Raw genomic sequence first — 22551 nt, 5'->3', positions numbered from 1 at the left:
CGTTCTTTGTTATGATTTTGTTTTTTCTTACATATTGGTATTTAAATTGGCAAAATATATTTTGCTAATTATTAAGTACGCACATCTGAATGTTTGTGTTATTAAAATACATTTGTGTGTGTGTGTGAATTCTTCCATGTTCTTCAAGAAAATATATCTTATTGGTTTTCAAAATGCAAGTGCTGCTATCTGTTGAATTTTAAAGAAATCACTGCTCATTGCCACAAAGGAAACGTGGACAACGTAAGACCTGTAGGGTGATTAGATACAAAACCCTATTTAAATTCATTACATCGCATAAAATACCTATCCTACAGGTAATAGAAGTGCAGTGCATAAAACCAGGTTTCGATACCCGTGGTGCAAAGTAAAGACAGCCCTTAGTGCAGCTCTGTACTTAATAACAAATTATTTGACCTTGCAATATCTTATGCTTTCTCGTGCATTTTGTTCAAATCAACAGTTTCGTATTGTTGCAAGACAGAAAAATTAAAACAGCACTAGCTGCTGTTAGCGTGCTTGTGAAGCACTCCATATCACTTCCAGTCTTTCCTAAATAAATGTAGATTTAAATATCTTATAAGTTTATTTTTATACAATCAGGAACTACTTAACCCTTCTTTTATTGATTATTCGATACAAAAGTAGTAAAGTCTAAAAAATTATATCTGAAATGAACAATAAAAGCACACAAATATTTCTAATTATAAAAAATATTTCAATTTTTAAATACTGCAATTTCTAACATTAAATGTTTTTATTAAATATTGTCAGGGCCAGGCGTCGTATAGTGGTTAGCGTGCCAAACTGTGAACCAAAAGATTCTTGGTTTGGGTTCCGTTAGACTCCACATTTCACTATTCTGTCATACAAGAGCTGGCGGTGAATGCTGTGTACTAGTTACCTTCCCTCTAATATTTCAATTTAAAACTTGAGACGCATATTTTGTAAGATTTTGTTTTGTTAGCTGTCTTCATGAACGATAGAGCGAAGATGCTTTAATCGTTAGAGATTATACGTATCTACCTATGTTATAAGACGTATCAAACACGCATACGTTAAACGTATGAAACCCATGCTAAGACATATCCGAATCTATTGGATAAATTAATACTGGTAAATCTGACATAAAGAAAATGTGTTAGTCTTAATAAAATCGAAATAACGTTAAGTCTGAAGATTTATAACGCTAAAATCAGGGTTTCGATACCCGTGGCGGAAACAGGACAAATAACCTAATGTTATTTAGCGCTTAACAACAACTTGTGATGAATATTTATGAAAAAGTCGCGTGGAATGAAAAACGATGTTAAGATTGAAATGAAAAATTAGCTTTTTATTGGTTTTAAAATAACGTCCATCTGGTGTCGTGTTTAAAAGAAAAAAAAATGTATGATTAAGGCAAAATATATCAAAATCACCGAGCTACATTCATGCTGGAAATCAAAAAGAAATTTTGTATCGCCATGCTTTTAGGAAGTTGATTTTATTTTACAAACTTATGTCTTGGATATTTAAATATATAAAACCACGAAATACAGTTTGGTAAGAAGAAAAACTCAAACAAGACTTTGTACATGACTAGAAGTCTTCTTTTTTTTTTGAAGGTGGCAGAACGTGACTGGAACAGGGCATCTGCGAAGGAGTTCTGATCTACTTTATCAATATTAACTTTCTACAGTACATTGTAACTTGTGGATAATAAATATATTTTTATTCCTGCATATACTCGTTATATTCAGGCTAGTGTTTCATTTCTTTCATTTTCTATTTTTTGGTAAGTTTCAAATGTGTATATTTCTAAATCATTCCAAATTTAAGATGTTATTTTTAAATTGATATTTTAGTGCCAGTTTTCTTTCAAAAACAGATTCGAGTAGAAACAAAACAATTACACAACTTGTAACAGTAATGTTAACCCTTGCTAGCCCAACATCTCTTAATACTGAGTCTAGGATAGTCATTCCGAAAAACAGGCGTTTTAGGGTTATTTCAATAGATCTCATCCAATCAAACTTGATACAACTTCTAAAACGACATAGGGAAAATAAGGTGAAAATATGACATTGTAAGTCTGTATGGATTATACCATGTTGTCCATACTAGACATTGTACCATCACTTCATTGCAGAAGTGAGATTTATAGTTTTAAATTGCTAGAGAAACCATCTTGTATTATACTGTGCAACTGGTTCAACTTCAACATTGTATCTTTGGTTTTATTGTTACTTTTACACAATACTGAAACTAATGATTTCTTATACATGTTTTCAAGACAAGTATACTATTGTGTTTATTTCTGTGGAAATGGCCAGGCATGGCCCGGTGCTCAAGGCACTCGACTTGTCATCTGAGGGTCGCGGGTTCGCATCCCCGTCGCGCCAAATAGGCTTGCCCTTTCCGCTGTGTGGGCGTTATAATGTGACGGTCAATCCCACTATTCGTTGGTAAAGAGTAGCCCAGAGTTGGCGGTGGGTGGTGATTACTAGCTGCCTTCCCTCTAGTCTTTGACTGCTAAATTAGGGACAGCTAGCGCAGATAACCCTCGAGTAGCTTTGCGCGAAATTCAAAACAAACCAAGCCAAAATCTGTGGAAATTTCAATTGTATTATTTTATTGTTGAGCTGTAAAAATACTGCCTAGTTATAAAAAAAAAATATTATTCAATTATTACTGGTTCGGTGATTTCAAAGATCCGAGTTTTATACGAGCTCCATTATAGTAACATTGTCTGAAGAAGAAATATTTATTTGTTCTTTTCTAAAGTCATTGCCAAAATGTTTAAACATTTCTATTGTGCACTACAAATTTTGAAACCTAACGCTAGATGGCTTTACTCTTTGGTGCATGCAATCCATATCTATGAAAGACATTTCTCTTGTCAAAGTTAAGATTGTATTTCATAGATCCAGCAAAATACCAATTCTGAACTTATATGTGAAATAATAATTTATCAACTTTTATTTTTAATAACTCTATCCCGTGTTTAAAATTTTGTTGGCATTAGATCTATCAACTTATTGTTTTCAATATTTAGCCAACTTTCGGTATTTGAAACATTTCACTTAGCATTCAGAGTAACTTGTGGGCTACAAGATATTGTAAAATAAATATCTGGGTAACTATCACACGATAATACCCCATTGTCGAACGAGGGGTTAATATTACACAACAATACCCTCACTATCGGACAGGGGGTTAATGTCACACGACAATACCCTCACTGTCGGGCCAGGGTTTATATCATATAACAATATCATCACTGTCGGACAGGTGTAAATATCCACAGTAATACCCTAACTGACGGACAGGGGTAAATATCGTGTAACAATACCAACATTGTCGGACAGGGGTAAATGTCACATAACAATACCCTCACTGTCGGACAGGAGTAAATATCCACAGTAATACCCTCACTGTCGAACAGGGGTAAATGTCACATAACAATACTCTCACTATCGGACAGGGGTAAATATCACATAACAATACCCTCACTGTCGGACAAAGGTAAATTTCCACAGAAATACCCTCACTGTCGAACAGGAATAAATGTTACATAACAATACCTTCGCTGTCGGACAGGGGTAAATATCAAATAATAATACAATCACTGTCGGACAGGGGTAAATATCCACAGTAATACCCTCGCTGTCGAACAGGGGAAAGTGTAACATAACAATACCCTCGCTGTATCACATAACAGGGTATTATGTTACAATATAATAATAACTTATTATTAAGGTATTATATCAAATAATAATACAATCACTGTCGGACAGTGGTAAATATCCACAGTAATAATCTTACTGTCGAATAGGGGTAAATGTCACATAACAATACCCTCGTTGTCGGACAGGGTAGATATCATATAAGAATACCTTCACTGTCGGACAGGGGTAAATATCACATAACAATACTTTCACTGTCGGACAGGGGTAAATATCATATAAGAATACAATCACTGTCGGGCAGGGATAAATATCATATAACAAAACCATCACTCTGGAACAGGGGTAAATTTCACATAACAATACTCTCACTATTGGGATAGGGGTAAATGTCACATAACAATATCCTCACTATCGGACAGGGTAAATGTCACATAACAATACCCTCAATGTCGGACAGGGGTAAATATCACATAACAATACAATCACTGTCGAACAGGGGTAAATATCACATAACAATAAAATCACTGTCGAATAGGGGTAAATGTCACATAACAATACAAACATTGTCGGACAGGGATAAATATCATATAACAATACCATCACTGTCGAACAGGGGTAAATGTCACATAACAATACCCTCACTGTTGGGCAGGGGTAAATATCACATAACAATACTCTTACTGTCGGAGAGGGGTAAATATAATATAACAATACAATCATTGTCGGACAGGAATAAATGTCACATAACAATACCTTCCCTCTCGGACATGGGTAAATATCACATAACAATACCTTCATTGTCGAAGAGGGGTAAATATCATAACAATTCCCTCACTGTCTGACAGTGGTAAATATCACATAACAATACCCTCACTGTCGGAAAGGGGTAAATATATAACAATGCAATCATTGTCGGACAGGGATAAATATCATATAACAATACCATCACTATCAAACAGTGGTAAATGTCACATAACAATACCCTCACTGTCGGACAGGGGTAAATATTACATAATAATACCCTCACTGTCGGACAGTGGTAATTATCATATAACAATACCATCACTGTCGGAGAGGGGTAAATATCCAGAGTAATACCCTCACTGTCGAACAGGGGTAAATGTCACATAACAATACGCTCACTGTCGGACAGGAATAAATATCATATAACAATACCCTCACTGTCTAACATGGGTAAATGTCACACAACAATACCTTCACTGTCGGACAGGGGTAAATATCATATAACAATACCATAATTGTCGGACACGGGTAAATATCGACAGTAATACCCTCACTCTCGAACAGGAGTAAATGACACATAACAATACCCTCACTTTTGGACTGGGGTAAATATCATATAACAAAACTCTCACTGTCGGACATGGGTAAATATCCACAGTAATACCCTCATTGTCGAACAGGGGTAAATGTCACATAACAATACCCTCACTGTTGTACAGGGGTAAATATCATATAACAATACACTCACTGTCGGACAGGGGTAAATATCACAGTAATACCCTCACTGTCGAACAGGGTAAATATCACATAACAATACCCTCACTGTCGAACAGGGGTAAATATCATATAACAATACCCTCACTGTCGGACAGGGGTAAATATTACATAATAATACCCTCACTGTCGGACAGTGGTAATTATCATATAACAATACCATCACTGTCGGAGAGGGGTAAATATCCAGAGTAACACCCTCACTGTCGAACAGGGGTAAATGTCACATAACAATACCCTCACTGTCGGACAGGGGTAAATATCATATAACAATACCCTCACTGTCTAACATAGGTAAATGTCACACAACAATACCTTCACTGTCGGACAGGGGTAAATATCATATAACAATACCATAATTGTCGGACACGGGTAAATATCGACAGTAATACCCTCACTCTCGAACAGGGGTAAATGACACATAACAATACCCTCACTTTCGGACTGGGGTAAATATCATATAACAAAACTCTCACTGTCGGACATGGGTAAATATCCACAGTAATACCCTCATTGTCGAACAGGGGTAAATGTCACATAACAATACCCTCACTGTTGGACAGGGGTAAATATCATATAACAATACACTCACTGTCGGACAGGGGTAAATATCCACAGTAATACCCTCACTGTCGAACAGGGGTAAATATCACATAACAATACCCTCACTGTCGAACAGGGGTAAATATCACATAACAATACCCTCACTGTCGAACAGGGGTAAATATCATATAACAATACCATCACTGTCGGACAGGGGTACATATCATATAACAATACCATCACTGTCGGACAGGGGTAAATATCGTATAACAATACCATCACTGTCGGACAGGGGTAATTAATTATATTATTTCGTAGCTTTCCTCTATAATAAAATGGCTCAAATTAATAGTGTGAAGTTAGTTGTTGTCATCAAGGACGTAGATTTTTTACACCCGATTGGGGGGGAATGATTTTTGTAACCACTTATGTGGACTGTTCAATTTCAAATTGGTAATCTCTGATAACGTGAACCTGAAAGCTGTAAACATGGAGTCACAGAGTAATCTTTTTGCCACGATACTTGCATGTATACTTAGGCCTACTGACTGTTACAAACTATCGCTTAGATCGAAAAGCACGGCTATATTAAAGATGTACATTTCGGCTACTAAAAAAGCCTACATCTAGGCCTAATTATGTAATTCGGTTGGTAAGAACACAAGAATCACAAGAACAAACACACAATTTGTAGGCCTGTGATGCAATAAAACAATTCAACAGACCAAACTGTAGGGGGGATAATTGTATGCACCATACCCCCCCCCACCTAAAATGAAGGGGGATGTATCTCACCCATCCCCCCAGGATGTTGTCATTTGTATTTCTTGTTTATAAATTACAGCTACTAAACGAGATATTTGTAAAGACAAATGACAGTGTAGTGTTCATGACATACGAAAGAGTTGTTTTGGTTGTAACGAAAAACAAATCACATAATTTTGAATATATGGGTCAGAGATGTCAATTCATATCTACTGCGTTATTTATTTTAAAACAACTTACGGTACATAAAATAATTTATCGTTTTGATTAAGTTAAGTTTACGTAATTTTTTGCTCCAAAAATTAAGAGAATTAATTTATCGCAATACATAAAGCTACACAAGGGTTTATCGTGAATATTGGATTCGATTTTTAAGCGTTTTAGCACCACATACTTACTTCTTAGCCACTATGGGGTACTAAACAGTTCATTCTTCGAGTGTCAATACAGAAAATTTCAAGTGAGGAAAAGCAGTGTTTAAATATTTTAATTATGTCGTTAAGTTACGCTTGAAATACCGGTGAAGAATGTTTTATAGTTAACGGGGAAAAGTCGTGTTTAGAAAGTGGGACACGTAACTAAATTAAGTGCCGGCCAATCAACTGTATGAAAGGTGACGTCACATGGAGCATGTCTCTTATCTCCAGATTTGAAGTGTTTGTGAGAAGAGAAGTAGTATACACTTTGAAAAGTGGGGCTCAAGAAGACCGGAGAAAGATCGAGATAAACGCGCAGAAAAGTAGGGAGGTAAGTGTAATAGAGTTAAATAATTTATGTTCTATATTTCTTTCTGTAGCACTCACGAAAACTGTAGAAAAGTCATATTGTTGTCCTAACAAACTCTACAAACCAGTGTTGTTGTTTTAGGTTCAAAAGCTCGAAAACACGTTTTATATGGAAATGTAACTCGAGTCTTCGAGGAGACGTAATTTAACCACCTAAAATTTTTCTGTAACGAACATTTCTCAGCATTCACATACAAACAGTTAAAGATAAATCGACATTTTCAATCTCATTTAAAATCTGCGTTCAAATTTCGTAAGCAATATTGAAATTTCTGATGAAAACACTACAAATGACCGCTGTGTCACAAGTGACCCTATGTTCTTGGGCTTTGTTATCATAACAGGTTTAGAAGAGCTTTTAGGCTGTTCCATAAAGCACCCTTTAAAGTACCTCAATATGTACCCACATACCTAAGTAACACACTATTCCATCTTCTCGTGGTTTATGATGTAAAATCTATCATGGTGTAGTTAGTTTTATTAGTGAATACTGTTTGTTTGTTGTATTTCGTTCAAAGCTACTTGACCCTAACTTAGAGTGTTGGACCAGAGCAGGGATTTTTCAAACTGTGGTACAAGTACCACTGGTGGTATTACCGGTGTTACACGACACAATTAATGTAATAAAATAATAAAATTTGTAATGGGCCTTATCTGACCTTTCGACATACATGCACACATTACTATCTTCATTTATAGACACGCCTCTACCTGCACAGAGTCGCAAGTAGTTTCTTCCCTTAAACTTGACAAAAATGGTACCACATATTTTAATCGTGACCACCTCTAAAGAAAAAAAAAAAAATCTATAGGATCCTTGGTATTAATGAATAAGTGTTAAAAATATGAATTTTTATTACCAGTTTTTATCTTTTTTATATAATTAGGCCTGGATTTGTTATTAAAAAGATTAAACCATTAAAGTGATACACGAGCCTGAAACGTTTGAGAATCGGCCCGGCATGGCGTGCGACTCGTAATCTGAGGGTCGCGGGTTCGCATCCCCGTCGCGCCAAACATGCTCGCCCTTTCAGCCGCAGGGTGTTATAATGTGGCGATCAATCCCGCTATTCGTTGGTAAAAGAGTAGCCCAAGAGTTGGCGGTGGGTGGTGATGACTAGCTGCTTTCCCTCTAGTCTTACACTACTAAATTAAGGACGGCTAGCACAGATAGCTCTCGAGTAGCTTTGTGCGAAATTCAAAAAACAAACAAACACTTTGAAAACCGCTGGACTAGAGTGAAGGCTGCTAGTCAACACCACCTACCGTCAACTCTTGGGATACTCTTTAGCAATGAAAAATGGAATCGATTTTCACATTATAATGCCTTCACAATGCAACTGAAATAGCGAGAATGTTCGGTGATAAGAATCGAACCCTTGACCTGTAACTCGAACACCTAACCACCAAACCATCTCAGGACCAGTGAGGAAAAACACACTCTACCTCTCATTACTACTACCGTTAAAATGTGAGGGGGACAGTTCCCCTCTCTTCTGTCAACGGAATGTGGGCGATACCGTCTACTACAGCAAATAAGTTTTCCCTAAAGTCTCCTCCAGTGCATATTAATTGTTGAATGTTTGTTTAACAACAAGGATGAGAAATATATAAGCATTTTGTAGCAGAACCCCATTAACTCCTGCACTCGGGCAGTGTTGTTGTTTTTTTGCTAGTAGTTGTGTCATAATGTTCCAGTTTGTCCTACATATTTTCAAAGCTAAAAAAAAACAGTTTGTTTCTGACGTCATATTCGGACGATTGTAATTAAGACAACAAAAACGCGACATTTTTTATTTAACATGTAATAACTCACTCATCTTAATATACTCGCAAACACAAGTTTAATTGTATTGTTTTGTTTGTTTATTGGAATTTCGTGCAAAGCTACGCGAAGGCTCTCTGCGCTAGCCGTCCGTAATTTAGCAGTGTAAAACTAGAGGGAAGGCAGCTAGTCATCACCACCAACCGCTTGGGCTACTCTTTTAGAAACGAAAACGAATAGTAGAATTAATTGACACATAATAACGGCCGCACGGTTGAAAGGACGAGCATGTTGAATGTAATGGGGATTCAAACCCGAGAACCTTAGGATTCGAGCGCCCTAACCATCTGGACATGACAGGTTAGGCTGTCCAGTATTCAACGTTTATCAAGGATAAAATTCGGACTTCTCTGTTGTTTACTTCATCGATGATCAGATAAACATTTATCTTACAAGCGAATGTATAGCTTATTTGTTTCATGTTGTAAACTGTATCGTGGCTTAACAGACGTAAATATATAAACCCTTACCAAAGGGACGCTTCACAGCATATAACCACCGGAAAATGTGGGTGTATTATCAGCGTAGCCATGAAAAGTGTTAGTGTGTAATTGTACGCACTCGTAATACTAAAGCCAGTATAGGTTTGATTCCTCACGGTTGAAAGAATGCTGATAGTCCATTATATAGTTGGCACTAATAACAACATGACAAATGTTAGCATATACCCTAAATTGTAACGTACAATCCATACGCACAAACATCATCATGCTGTTGACTCTAGGGCATAACAGAACATGTACACATGGCCATGTGTAGTGTGGTCAAGACTAGCTGGCCTTATGTAATATGGATGTGGTTAAGACCAGCTGTGTAGTGTTCACGTGGCCAACACCATCTGGCCCTGTATGATGTTCATGTGGTAAACACCTGCTGGCCCTCTGTAGTATGGATGTGGTCGAGACTAGCTGACCATGTGTAGTGTGGATGTGGTCGAGACTAGCTGACCATGTGTAGTGTGGATGTCGTCAAGACTAGCTGGCCATGTGTAGTGTGGATGTCGTCAAGACTAGCTGGCCATGTGTAGTGTGAATGTGGTCGAGACTAGCTGACCATGTGGATGTGGTCGAGACTAGCTGGCCATATGTAGTGTGGATGTTTGTTTATTTTGAATTTCGCACAAAGCTACTCGAGGGCTATCTGTGCTAGCCGTCCCTAATTTAGCAGTGTAAGACTAGAGGGAAGGCAGCTAGTCATCACCACCCACCACCAATTCTTGAGCTACTCTTTTACCAACGAATAGTGGGATTGACCGTCACATTATAACGGCCCCACGGCTGAAAGAGCGAGCATATTTGGCACGACTGGGATGCGAACCCGCGACCCTCAGATTACGAGTCACACGCCTTAACATGCTTGGCCATGCTGGGCCTAGTATGGATGTGGTCGATACTAAGTGAAAACAATACCGGTGTCTGGTAAAAGTTCCAATAATGTGAGTTAATAAATAATTTTTCCTTCAGAATAATATAAATATAGGTGAAGAACATTATTACTAGAGAAACTGTTGTTAGAATTGTGATTCAGTGAAGGACCTGGTTTTGATACCCGTGGTGGGCAGAGCACAGATAGCCCATTATGTAGCTTTGTGCTTAACTTTAAACGAACAATCGGTGAAGAACCAGAGTGCTAGACAAGTTGTTATTACAGTTGTGATCCAGTTTCGTCATACATTGAAATTTAATGTGTAAGCCAATAGTTAGATACATAAACAGACAACAGAAACGTTAGCATGTATATCTTCTTGTTTACTACATGGTCTCAGATTGTACGTGTATGTGTGTAACATAAATAATTAAGCCAGTGTTACAACGAACTCGGGCCATCAACTCCATACAGAAAAACCAGAACACACTGTATCCTGACCTAATGTCTAGAAACTATGCAAATTAGCAGTGTCACGATTCTGAAACTTAACTAAACATAACCTGCAGTTGTTTTGTTTTTGGTTAGACGATTTGTTTGTTTTTTTACCGCTATGTAATGTCCGCGCATCTTAACTTCTAGAATTTTCTTTAAAGTTTACGAAACTAGAAAAGATTTTTGGTTTATTACTTGCACACCAGGGTGTTTAAACCTTGCCGAAACACAGACTCGCCTCACCCGAAAGAAGAAACTCCTTGCAACATGTTTGTCAGTGAATAGCCATGCAGCGTTGCGCCATCTATAATTCTAAAACAATGACCACAGTTTTCTGGAAACTATCACATTTTTTTTCCACAAACTTACTAATCATTATATATCGTGTGTTACGTCACCACCAGGAAACCTATGTACATATTTCTAATCATTATATATCGTGTGTTACGTCACCACCAGGAAACCAATGTACATATTTCTAATCATTATATATCGTGTGTTACGTCACCACCAGGAAACCTATGTACATATTTCTAATCATTATATATCGTGTGTTACGTCACCACCAGGAAACCTATGTATATATTTCTAATCATTATATATCGTGTGTTACGTCACCACCAGGAAACCTATGTACATATTTCTAATCATTATATATCGTGTTACGTCACCACCAGGAAACCTATGTACATATTTCTAATCATTATATATCGTGTGTTATGTCACCACCAGGAAACCTATGTACATATTTCTAATCATTATATATCGTGTGTTACGTCACCACCAGGAAACCTATGTACATATTTCTAATCATTATATATCGTGTGTTACGTCACCACCAGGAAACCAATGTACATATTTCTAATCATTATATATCGTGTGTTACGTCACCACCAGGAAACCTATGTAAATATTTCTGATCATTATATATCGTGTGTTACGTCACCACCAGGAAACCTATGTACATATTTCTAATCATTATATATCGTGTGTTACGTCACCACCAGGAAACCTATGTACATATTTCTAATCATTATATATCGTGTGTTACGTCACCACCAGGAAACCTATGTACATATTTCTAATCATTATATATCGTGTGTTACGTCACCACCAGGAAACCAATGTACATATTTCTAATCATTATATATCGTGTGTTACGTCACCACCAGGAAACCTATGTAAATATTTCTGATCATTATATATCGTGTGTTACGTCACCACCAGGAAACCAATGTACATATTTCTGATCATTATATATCGTGTGTTACGTCACCACCAGGAAACCTATGTACATATTTCTGATCATTATATATCGTGTGTTACGTCACCACCAGGAAACCTATGTACATATTTCTAATCATTATATATCGTGTGTTACGTCACCACCAGGAAACCTATGTACATATTTCTAATCATTATATATCGTGTGTTACGTCACCACCAGGAAACCAATAAGATTGTTTTAATGCAACTTTCACCACACAGTGTCCGAAAAGTCTGGAACCACAAACACTTCAACACATTTAGAGAATGTGTTCCACCTGCATTCCTTGTAATCACAGACGTACGCAGAAACTTTCCACGGGTGGGTTTTAAGACAAAATCAACACACGAGGGATCGTCCTTCAAAATTTTGTCATCAAACTCAAGAAAATATGCAAGTTTCCAGAGTCAGATTTGATGGGTTTAGTGTTTAAGACTTTGGTTTAAGATATTCTGTAACTATGTATGTGTACAAGTAAAACTACCTGTCCCCAGTAAAATATCCTGTTAAAATAACTGTGTAATTAATTACTAATAACCCGGTGTTGAATATCCTGTAAAAGTAACAGTGTAATTAATTACTAATAACCCGGTGTTGAATATCCTGTTAAAACAAAAGTTGATATCAACATTATTCATGTTTGTTTCATCGTCATTTCAAAAATGAATGTTGAGTTTTTGCCTGCATGCACAGCTTTTCAAATAGATGTTTGTGTGTGTGTTTTATAGCAAAGCCATATCGGCCTGTCTGCTGAGCCCACCGAGGGGAATCGAACCCCTCATTTTAGCGTTGTAAATCCGTAGACTTACCGCTGTACTAGCGGGGGGTGTTTTCAAATGGAAGACAGAAACTACAGTTCGCAGTAAGGTGATAGTATAATTTGATTTCTCCCTTCAGATTCCTAACCCTAGAGAATAATTTCACCCGTGACTCACGTTGTCATACCAGTAATTACGATGTTATGCTTCTCTGTGTATGGTGCCTGTAAGACTTTACCAGTCTCGCTGATAACTCTCTGTCAGTATTGCCGGTAGGTGGCACACTATGTCGGTAATGTCAACAAGGCAGCGTCCGTTTCTTTAGTGACCTTAGTGATAATTATTATGTCACATATCGAAGGCGTGTCCGTGGTAGCGATGTGTCACAATAATTAGGTATAGGATAGATATCTAGAGATTTTAAGTAAAACAGTGACAAACCTGGTGGGTTTTATTAGAACTGAAAATTAAGTGTATTAAGTAATGTAAAGTTGTGGAGTGAATAGAAACTTTTAAATACATATACATATGCTGATGAAATAAAGAAAGAATCATGTTTCTCATTTTCCAGGAGAACAAGCGACCTCTTGCGAACACCAATGCTTCTAATTCGACACAATCTGGGTGACGATACTTCCATTCTCTTCTAACACTACAAAACATATCTGTATCATCATCAGTCGTCTCACACTCGTCACAGGTTCGTTTTCACGTGTTTGACGTCGCTGGTCTTTTTGTACCCACGTACCTTGAGCAATTCCCAGAGAAAAGAAACTCGTGGAAGTCAAGTCCCGAGATCTTGAGGCCCATTGCCTCAACGTCTGTGAATCCGATGTCCTGAAAAGGTGACATTCAAACAAGTTCTGAAATGAAGAAAAACTACAAATAATGTGTGGTTTCAGACTCTTCTGACACTCTTTATTTCACACTGCGGGATTATGACATTAGTGTCAGCACTTTCCTATCATATCCTTAAGGTTCTTATTGTGATAATGTGAAATGTAGCGTCTGCCATTTCCAAATACTTTCACACTTTCTCCACTGTTATACTTCCGTCCCTGGTAGGCGAGTGAAAAGTTTACGAAATTTTAAAATCCAAGATTTGATTTCTCAAGGTGGATAAAACGCAAAAAAAAACTCCTTATGTGGTCTTATGTTAGAACAAACACAAGAATTCAATCTCTTTCCTTTAGTCTTTCAGTTGACCAATGTCATCTCGCTTCCATTTCTTTCCAGTTTGCACGATGTTTCATTGATGACATCCAATACAGGTTTTAAAATCCAAGATTTGATTTCTCAAGGTGGATAAAACGCAAAAAAAAACTCCTTATGTGGTCTTATGTTAGAACAAACACAAGAATTCAATCTCTTTCCTTTAGTCTTTCAGTTGACCAATGTCATCTCGCTTCCATTTCTTTCCAGTTTGCACGATGTTTCATTGATGACATCCAATACAGGTCTTACGAGATCGTCCTGAGCTGTGCCCTACCAAACAGGTTGTCAGTTTTCTCATTGAACGATCTCCTGATGTGACTTGCATTATAGGTAATTATGTGTCTTCAAGCCCCTCAAAGGATTTTACTCATGTTTTTTTTTAGCCAAAAGTGTCTTCAATTTTGTGATTAAGTTACTTAAGTATATCACGAGTATGATCCTCTCATAATGTTCAAAGGACTTTCTATGCAGTCTAAACTATACGTTGCTATAACCAATGTCAAACTCTGTATGATGTTATCCATTCCATTACCTTGTCTTTGTTGATCAGTTCTTACTGTTCTCCACACATTTTGCTGTCAGTCTTCACTGTGTTTAAATTTAATGCCATCTGGCCAGACCCACTCACCACTGTTAGTATTTTCTCATGGACAAAGCTCCTCTTCATCATTCATGGCCTCTCTGACCCATGACTTATTCAGTTTAAGCCTCTGTTGTGTGCCCTTTGGTTGTGTTTTCTCTTAGAAGTACTTGACTGGCTTGAATCCTTTGTCCTGTACTTTATTTGGCTTCTCAGATCAAAACATAAACGTAGGGTTTGGCCGGGTTAGGCCGTTTCTGTTGCTACTCTTATGACTCTGTTCTCCCTCTGTAATTTGGTAATCACTAACCTTGCCCTGTTGCACGTAAATGGATTCCATATTCTATTTTTGTCAGATTGATAAAGCTTCTCTGCTGGACATTACAATGATTTCTGTGGTAATTCCGAAACAGTGAGATTACCATTAACCAATTTTAACTGACCGCACATGGCATCCAGCATACTCAGTACTGGTGTCCGAGACTATTATTCCCTTTAGCTCAATTGTCCACTCAACTGTAGGCATCTGCAGATTCAAACAGCTCAATAGCACAGTGCTGTGATCGCCTCACACACTGCTTGGTGTTGTGTTTAGATACTGAAGAGGGAATATTTAACCGTTGTGATTCAATACTGAGTTAGCGAGTTTTAGTCCTATTAATTGAATTTCTTGAATATCGAGTTTGTGTTTCGACGAAGGAATAGATAAAGCTAAGAAATGAGAAAATTAGTAAGTAGGTAATTGCTATTTGTGAAGTTAGGCTTTTCTTTAGAACCCATCACAACAATACCGTGATGTATCACAAGTCTCCTGGCTAGATCTTCTAAACATGTTTTGATTTCTAAGGTTGGAATGTACCAAGGTGCTATTGCAAAGTTAAATCCTTTCTTAAATAGATGTATCTCGTCTATGTTTAATTGACGGTCGGATCTGTTAATTATGAGGTTAGTCAACGGTTTGTCGTTTTGATGTCTTTTCTGTTGTTTGCATCTTAGTTTTTCTAGTTTTTTGTTGTGGCAGATCTTTTTGTCTCTGTCGTTCTTAGTATTGATTTGGTTTATGTTTCGTTGTATAAGTCCGTAAATCTCTGGTTTAATGCAGCATGCCAGTTGATGGTCTAGGTTCATTTTTTGTTTTTGTACGTCATGTAGTTCTTTGTATTTTGTGTTCAATATGGCTTTAAGTAGTTTTTTTTTTCTGTGAATTTTGGATAATGTTTGTGCACTGATTAAATTTTTTGATTGTTTTTACCTTTACAAAGTTAGGGGATAGTTGTTCTTTTCTACATTGTTAAATGTCATTTCTTCTATTTATAATTCTTTGGTTTAAGTTTCTTAGTTTCTTTAAACAGAAAAGACACCAACACGACAAACCGTTGACTAACCTCATAATTAACAGATCCGACCAACAATTAAACACAGACGTGATACATCTAATTAACAAAGGACTCAATACCGTGATATGCTTCAAAGATGAAAAACGAGTCCAGTGAATTTCGATTGGTTGAGTTTGTTTTGAATTTCGCGCAAAGCTACACAAGGGTTATCTACGCTAGCCGTCCTTAATTTAGCAGTGTAAGATAAGAGGGAAGGCAGCTAGTCATCACCACCCACCGCCAACTCTTGGGCTACTCTTTTACCAACGAATAGAGGGACTGACAGTAACATTATAACGCCCCCACGGGTGAAAAGGCGAGAATGTTTAGTACGATGGGGGATTCGAACCAGCGACCACCAGATTACGAGTCAAATGCCTTAACCCACTTGATCATGCCGGGGCCTTCCAACATTTAGAATCCAATGTTATTCTATTAGTAGTATTACAATAACGGTTTTTTTTTTTTTGTATTTAGGCACAAAATTATACAGTGAGTTATCTGTATAACAGAAATCCAGTTTCAGTGTTATGAACTTTCACACTTGTCGTTGAGCCACTTGGTGATGGGTGCCGACTAGTTGCCTTCCCTTTAATCTACCACTGCAAAGTTAGGGATGGTTAGCGCATTCAGTCCTCGGGTAGTTTTGCGCTAAATTCCAAAATAACAAACACTTAGCGGATAAGAAAAAATTATCTGTTTGTGCTACTGTGTTTGTGGCAACCTGCAAGGCCAGGTGGTTAGGGAACTTGACTCGTAATCCGAGGGTCGCGGGTTCGAATCCCCGTCACACTAAACATACTTGCCATTACAGTCGTGGGGGCATTATAATGTGACGGTCAATCCCACTATTCATTGGTAAAAGAGTAGCCCAAGAGTTGGCAGTGGTTGGTGATGACTAACTGCCTTCCCTCTAGTCTTATATTAATAAGTTAGGGATAGCTAGAGCAGATAGCCCTCGAGTAGGTTAGGTTTGTGTGAAATTCAAAAACAAACAATTCATACCTTTCCACAGAACTCTATACTTGTTCAAAACAGCTGTTTAACATAATAGCATAAACACCTCAAAAATTCAGTACTGCTGTTTCTTAAGATTGTTAACAATTCCATCTAATAAAATTACCGATAAAAATAATTTTATATTCAAAATCAGAGGGGCATAAAAATACCACTTCACTTCTTTTATCCTTAAAAGTCACTTGAGCCGAACGGTGAAAAACAAAATATTCTCTGAAACGTTTCACTTGTATAGGTAGTTTAACATATACAATATGAATAACGATCTACTTATAAATACGTTCAGACAGACGAATGACAGTAAGTTGGGATGTGAATCACGATCTACTTGTAAATATGTTCAGACAGACGAATGACAGTAAGTTAAGATGTGAATCACGATCTACTTATAAATACGATCAGACAGGCGAATGACAGTAAGTTGGGATGTGAATCACGATCTACTTATAAATACGATCAGACAGGCGAATGACAGTAAGTTGGGATGTGAATCACGATCTACTTATAAATACGATCAGACAGGCGAATGACAGTAAGTTGAGATGTGAATCACGATCTACTTATAAATACGATCAGACAGACGAATGACAGTAAGTTGGGATGTGAACCATTATCGACTTATAAATACGTTCAGACAGACGAATGACAGTAAGTTCGGATGTAAATCACGATCTACTTATAAATATGAGGTTTATCACCTTTCATAATTTCTTGATTCTTTAAAGGTTTGGTCATTCGTTAATTGACTCTTTTAAGAGTATACCATGTATTACATTTGGTATTCAAATACTAATCATATGGAGATAAAATGATTTTAGGCTTTAATTATGAATGCTGACCACAATGACGTCAGAGCTACCATAGTGTCAGAGCATGTAAGTCAAGCCGATTTTATCTACAAAGAAACTGTGTGTTCTAAAACCATTCAGCCACTTCTACAAAGATACAAAAAATAGGACATTACAAATGTAAACCGTGCACGAAGCGTGATTTGTAGAAAAAATTAGGGACATTCGCTTCATTACGACCTAGAAGAAATCAGTTCTCGTTGAAACTTGTTTTTAATATTTTAATTTAGAGATTTTGTATTGTTTAATAACTAGAAATTTCTTGAGCGTCTATACATGACGCAATGGTCACGTGACATTTCAGTCTTGAGAAGAAATATGTACCGAATAAAACACTGTTGTGAATTACTCAGTTAGTGATTCAAACGGTTAGATACTGCATTAGTTTTGAATTTTCTTTGTTTATAGGAAAAGAAACTTATCAAACAAGTAACTGTTGAGATGTATTTGCAAGTTATGACTATTGCTTAGTTATGGTTCACCTGCTGGGCCAGTAGTAAATTTACGAACTTACAAAGCTAAAATCGGGGGTTCGATTATTCGCGGTAAACACAGTATATAGCCCAATATGGCTTTTCTCTCAAACAATCAAATCAAACCTTAGTTGTAAGTAAGTCGTGAAAAGGTGTCACTTGTAAACAATTTAGTTGAAGAAATAAAACGCTTTACTTTCCATTAAGTGGACTGTGAAATGTTTTATTATTAATTCAATAATAAAAAGCCAAATGACAAAAACTGGTACAATATTCTACAGGATATTAGTTTATGTTACAGAAGTATATTATGAAAGAATATTAAATTACTCAAACTCATTAATTTGTCATAATATCAGCTTTATATTCTGTATGATATTATCAAGTATATTTTCTATATTTATTAAACATTAAATGCTTCATGAGAAATGTGTGCAATACGGTTGTTGTCTTAACTTTGATGACGTCAAAAGGCCTGGATTGTTATATATATTTATATAAACTTTCTGTTAATACAATGGTTGAAATAATGGGCCTCATTAATTGACTTATAGAAAGACATCAGGTGGTATTATGCAATGGTTTAAAAGTTTGACTTAAATACATGTCTTGTGCGTTATGGATGAAAAGTTTCCAGTTTGGAAAATTAAAAAAAAAATCTTTGTGGCGTATAAGAAATTTAATAATTATAAAAACTGAAGAATCTGGGTTATACAAAGGTTTAGTCATCGTTGCATGGTAGACGGATACCTGTTTACCAACTGTACGTATACTTATGACCTTCTTAATTTGACAGAAAATAATCGTTTGCATATTTATTTAATAAAAGTTTACATGAAAATGTAGGAGCAAACCCAATACGACAGGTAGATGTGAGTTATGTGTAATTAGGTTGATATAAGTTTACTGTAGGTCTAATCCGTTGTGATATTTATAATAAATGAATCGTGATGAAGAAAAGGCCTACTTCTTTTCTTTTTACAATCTTAGAATAAGATGTACCCAACATATTAAGTATACGCGGAAATTTTAAAGGAATCTCGCATATAGCATATATAACGAAGGTTAGGCCTAGCATAGTGTTACAACGCACTGCACTGTTTAGGACAGCGTCACTTGTCAACCCTTTCCACACCAAAGACTGACAATATGGCGGTAACGAACTTGTGGTTTCCAAACACTGGCTCAGAAGTAGGGCAAGCCGGAGTGTATTACAGTTCACATGATGTAAGAGGCCGTTTGAGAAAGGTTGATCTGCGAATAAAGTTTTCCTTTTCACGATATCAGACAAATGGTCTACATACGAGCGTGTTGTCCTCCAACATTGAATATGAATTATCTGCGTGCGTCACTAAGTGGTTAACCAATAGTATTTAGGGAATCTGTAGATTTACGTTTCAAAGATTTAGTTGTCATATTCCCTTCTTCACGTGTAATGTTTTCGGTACACGTTTAATTAACAGACATTTCTACTCATGTATAAAACTGCACTGACAGCCATTTTAGCCTTAGGTGCGACTGAGCATGCGTGAATAAGTGGCACCTGGTAGATAGATATACATGATGGAAAATTGTTAAAATATTTTGTGAGTATCCCAATTCTCGGATTAAGTTTAACCATATTTGTTGTTTCGGTTCTTAGATGTAAACATTGTTTAACGAATTCCAGCTAATGAATTTTGTTCTCTCTCTATTTTTGTTTGATACAGTTAGAAGTTGTACAAAATATCAAATTAACAGTCCCGTATTGAACTTGATCCATCACAGCTGTGGAACAATAACCTCAATGTATTCAATATCTGCTGCTGTATGTAAACCTTCCAATATATTTTCATGACTCTTATTAGTGCACCTAAGAGTTTCTTATCACGGTGCCTTCTGTACACTATCTATTCTCAGTGGGATAGCGGTATGTTTCCATAATCACAACGCCAGAAACCGGGTTTTCATAACCCTGGTGGGCAGAGCACAGATAGCCCATTGTGCAGCTTTGTGCTTAACTACAAACAAACTTACCCACACATTGCTGCCTGATACACACTTCTCGCCGTGATGGTTTCACTACACATTCTTTCTGGTTATAAAGGTGTACATGAAATTATAATTTCAAATTTAATTAGTCGATCGTTATTATTAACACTGAATTTAATATATTCGGTTGTTAAATATATATTAATCCGGCCGTTTCTAATTTGGTATGTGGTAACGCGGAAGTTATGCGTATATATTTGTGTGATGTAAGTTCCGAACTATAGTCATTGGTGTTTAATTTACTTTGCTTCAATGTTTTTATTTTATGTCGTTTGAATTATTAATTTAATACAATTTTCAAATGTTCCGCTATTTTGGCAGTTAATTTGGTTTAGATCATTGTTGTAACGAATATAAAGGTCTTTGATTTGGTAGTCTAATCAGGATTATTAGGTTACTGATATTCTTGAGATGAAATTTGGGTAGTTTGGAAGAAAAATTAAATATGATAAAATATGTTTTTTGAAGTTTAAAAATGTCATATATCTAACATTAATGCGAATATCTTTAATTTCATTTTCAGATTTGGTAAAGAAAGAAATGGGTGGCAAAAACACCAAAACGTTCAAGATCCAAGACGATTCAAAGAACACGTACAGAAAGATTCCTTTACATACAGTGGAGGGTTTACCTATTCCAACATCCATCTTTACTCCTGAAAACTTACGGTCAGCAATCTCCTACAAAGCTAGACCAGAAGACGTTTTTATTGTAACTTATCCCAAATGTGGAACCACCTGGATGCAGTACATTGTATGGGAAATAATCAATGAAGGGGCTCCACTGCCTTCTTTTGATGACATGAATATGAAATACACTCCTTTCTTGGAACTCATAGGAGGAGAAGTGGCAGAAACCATGAAACCACCAAGACTTTTGAAAGTTCATCTTCCTTACCATCTCACACCGCATCATCCCGATGCTAAGTATATTTTGGTGGCTCGTAATCCCTTCGATTGCTGTGTGTCTTTTTACCATCACACCAAGAAGATAAAGAACTGTTATCATTTCGAAGATGGAACTTTCGATGACTTTTTCGAATGCTTCATTCGAGGGGAAGTTCATTATGGAGACTTTTTTGATCATCTTCTTTCCTGGTGGCCACATCGTCAGGACCCTAATGTCTTTTTTCACTACTTACGAAGAAATGAAGTTGAATCCAGAGAACAGCGTGATGAATGCAGCCAAATTCTTGGGAAACAATTACTGGGAGAAACTCAGAGATGATAAAGATATATTAAATAAGATATTAGAAAACACCGGTTTCAACAACATGAAGGAAAAACTACAATACAATATTGGTCACGATGGTGATAGTGACCAGAAAGTTGAATTTTTTCGTAAAGGACAAGTTGGAGAGTGGAAAGAGAATTTTTCAGACGAGCAGTATCGTAGACTAAAGAAACACATGATGCAGAAAACAGAAGGAACTGATATTCCACAGTTGTGGAAAGATATCTGACTTGAGATTATTAACTGATTTTTAAAGCAATGAAAAATTCATTATAATAATGCTTTTCTATATATAGTTATAAACTGAAGGACGGGAATAATTAACATGGTGTATCAGACGTTCTCTCACTTTAAAGTTTTTCACATGTATCTATATCCAAAAGTATATATAGTGACTTGGTTTGAACTGGTTCAAACATCATATGTTATTTTTATAAGTTTTATACATTATTTTATAAAATTATTCAAATTATATACATGTATACATTCCGTATATATAAACTTGAAAATATATATTAAAATAAACATTCTTTGTAAACTTATAGAAAAATGTGTACGAATTTCTTAATTTGTGTTTCGACACTTAGAACACCGGTACTGTCACCGTGTTGAGTTTGGCTTTAATACCTGCTACCGATATTCAGGTTTGAAAAGCGTCATTATATTAGTATCTCTCAATAGATAAGTCGATCGGTTTGTCATTTTTATTCCACCAATCAGCTCGAGGTGTGTTTTGTAGTAGAGGTGACTGGAAAGTATCTCGTGTTGTGTAATAGGCTTGGTTTG

At 36.5% G+C, this 22551-nt stretch overlaps 1 pseudogene across 1 annotated transcript; it reads left to right on the top strand.

Moving 5' to 3' along the window:
- Positions 1–19346: 19346 nt before the first annotated feature.
- LOC143237768 (sulfotransferase ssu-1-like) lies at positions 19347–22315 on the top strand (annotated as a pseudogene). Its single transcript, XR_013020253.1, has 2 exons — positions 19347–19367; positions 21056–22315. The product of XR_013020253.1 is annotated as a sulfotransferase ssu-1-like (transcript).
- Positions 22316–22551: the final 236 nt, after the last annotated feature.

This window comes from Tachypleus tridentatus, chromosome 2 (genome assembly GCF_004210375.1).
Source record: "Tachypleus tridentatus isolate NWPU-2018 chromosome 2, ASM421037v1, whole genome shotgun sequence".
Lineage (NCBI taxonomy): Eukaryota > Metazoa > Arthropoda > Merostomata > Xiphosura > Limulidae > Tachypleus > Tachypleus tridentatus.
Note: the sequence above shows the minus strand (reverse complement) of the source record. Positions and strands in the feature narration are given on the sequence as shown.